This window comes from Arachis stenosperma, chromosome 4 (genome assembly GCF_014773155.1).
Source record: "Arachis stenosperma cultivar V10309 chromosome 4, arast.V10309.gnm1.PFL2, whole genome shotgun sequence".
Classification (NCBI taxonomy): domain Eukaryota; kingdom Viridiplantae; phylum Streptophyta; class Magnoliopsida; order Fabales; family Fabaceae; genus Arachis; species Arachis stenosperma.
The window spans coordinates 128045909-128048628 of record NC_080380.1 but is presented as its reverse complement, the minus strand read 5'-3'; the positions used below and the strand labels follow the sequence as shown (position 1 = coordinate 128048628).

General features: G+C 35.7%; 1 non-coding gene across 1 annotated transcript; it reads right to left on the bottom strand.

Annotated features, from left to right (window-relative positions):
• Window positions 1-2305: 2305 nt before the first annotated feature.
• On the bottom strand, window positions 2306-2413 carry LOC130977588 (small nucleolar RNA R71). Its single transcript, XR_009085274.1, has one exon. It is a non-coding gene; the product is annotated as a small nucleolar RNA R71 (small nucleolar RNA).
• Between the last annotated feature and the right edge of the window lie 307 nt (window positions 2414-2720).

Sequence of the window (2720 nt, the reverse complement as noted above, 5' to 3'; positions counted from 1 at the left end):
ATCACTATCTTTATCTTTATGTTATTTTCGTTCATCATCTATACCCATTTGAGTCTGCCTGACTGAGATTTACAAGATGACCATAGCTTGCTTCATACCACCAATCTCCGTGGGATCGACCCTTACTCGCGTAAGGTATTACTTGGACGACCCAGTGCACTTGCTGGTTAGTTGTGTGAAGTTGTAGTGATCACAATTTCGCGCACCAAGTTTTTGGCGCCGTTGCCGGGGATTGTTCTTGTGTATGGACAACTGACGGTTCATCTTGTTGCTTAGATTAGGCATTTTTCTTCAGAGTTCTTAAGAATGAATTCTAGTGTTTCAAGGTGATGTTCTTATCATCACCAAAGCTGATTGATCATCATCAATTTAGCTCTTGAATGCAATGTCTTGCTGAAGCTTAGCTAGCTATGTCTAATTCCTTTAGACTAAAGCTTTAGACTAGCATTGCATGATTCCTGGAATTCTCATTAAGAATTTTGATACCTTTATTTTCTCTTCCATATAATTTTCGAAAAAAGCACAAAAAATTTACAAAATCATAAAATCCAAAAATATGTCTTGTTTGAGTCTAGAGTCTCATCTTAAGTTTAGTATCAATTGCATGTTTTTGTTCTTATTGCATTCATGCATGTGTCCTCATTGATCTTCAAGTTGTTCTTGATGATTTTCTTGTTTTGATCTTTGAATTCTATTGACTTTAGTGTTTTGTGTTTCCCATATGCATTCTCATGTAGTTAGTGTCAATAGTATACAAACTGCTAAGTTTGGTGTCTTGCATGCATTGTTATTTGATTCTTGTTGCATTTTAATTATCAAAAATCCAAAAATATTTTTAATTTGTGTCTTTTCAAGTCAATGATACAAAGAATTGAAGATTCAGAACATACTGCAGAGGAATTATACAGAAAAAGCTGAGCATTCAAAAATGCCCAGTGAAGAAGGCAGACTGGCGTTTAAACGCCAGCCAGGGTGCCTGGTTGGGCGTTTAACGCCCAAAAAGGTATAGGTTTGGGCGTTAAACGCCAGAATGTGCACATTCTGGGCGTTTAACGCCAGGATGGTGCTAGGGGGAAGATTTTGTTTTTCAAATCAATTTTTTTTTCAAGTTTTCAAAGTTTTTCAAAATCAAATCTTTTTCAAATCATATCTTTTCAATCAAATGTTTTCAAAATCAATTTCTTTCCTTTTTCAAAGATACTTACTAACAATTAATGATTTGATTGAACATTTTTTGCCTTTTCTGTTAAGGAAGATTTTATGCTTGAATCATATCTTTTCTTGTTAGGCAAGTCATTAATTTTTAAAATCATATCTTTTCAAATTGTTTTCAAATCATATCTTTTTAAAATTGTTTTCAAATCATATCTTCTCAATCACATCTTTTTAAAACCAATCATATCTTTTTAACCACATCTTTTTCAAAATAATTTTCAATCAAATCTTTTTGATGTCTAATTTCAAAATCTTTTTCAAAAATCACTTGATTTCTTTTTCACTCTTATTTTCGAAAATCAATTAAGTGTTTTTCAAAATGTTTTCAAAATCTTTTACTTAATTTTCGAAAATTACTTCCCTTCTTCTCACATCCTTCTATTTTTGGACTAACACTATCCCTTAATGCAAAATTCGAACTCCATCTTCTTGGACAAGTTCGAATTTTCTACTTCTGTTTTCTACCTTTCTTTTCCTCTGACACCTCAAGGAATCTCTATACTGTGACATAGAGGATTCCATATTTTCTTGTTCTCTTCTCTTTCATATGAGCAGGAACAAAGACAAAGGCATTCTTGTTGAAGCTGACCCTGAACCTGAAAGGACCTTGAAGAGAAAGCTAAGAGAAGCCAAAACACAACTCTCTTTAGAGGACCTGACCGAATTCTTCAAAGAAGAAGAACACATGGCAGCCGAAAACAACAACAATGCCAACAATGCAAGGAAGGTGCTGGGTGACTTTACTACACCTACTCCCGACTTCTATGGGAGAAGCATCTCTATCCCTGCCATTGGAGCAAACAACTTTGAGCTTAAGCCTCAATTAGTTTCTCTAATACAACAGAATTGCAAGTTCCATGGACTTCCAATGGAAGATCCTCATCAGTTTTTAGCTGAGTTCTTGCAAATCTGTGACACAGTCAAGACTAATGGGGTTGACCCTGAGGTCTACAGACTGATGCTATTCCCTTTTGCTGTAAGAGACAGAGCTAGAATATGGTTGGATTCTCAACCTAAAGAAAGCCTGGACTCTTGGGAAAAGCTAGTCAATGTCTTCTTGGCAAAGTTCTTTCCACCTCAAAGATGGAGTAAGCTTAGAGTGGAAGTCCAAACCTTCAGACAGAAGGATGGAGAATCCCTCTATGAAGCTTGGGAAAGATACAAACAATTAATCAGAAAATGTCCCTCAGACATGCTTTCTGAATGGAGCATCATAGGTATTTTCTATGACGGTCTCTCTGAACTATCTAAGATGTCCTTGGATAGCTCTGCTGGAGGATCTCTTCATCTGAAGAAGACGCCTACAGAGGCTTAAGAGCTAATTGAAATGGTTGCAAATAACCAATTCATGTACACTTCTGAAAGGAATCCTGTGAACAATGGGACTAATCAGAAGAAAGGAGTTCTTGAGATTGACACTCTGAACGCCATTTTGGCTCAGAATAAAATATTGACTCAACAAGTCAATTTGATTTCTCAAAGTCTGTCTGAAATGCAAAATGCAC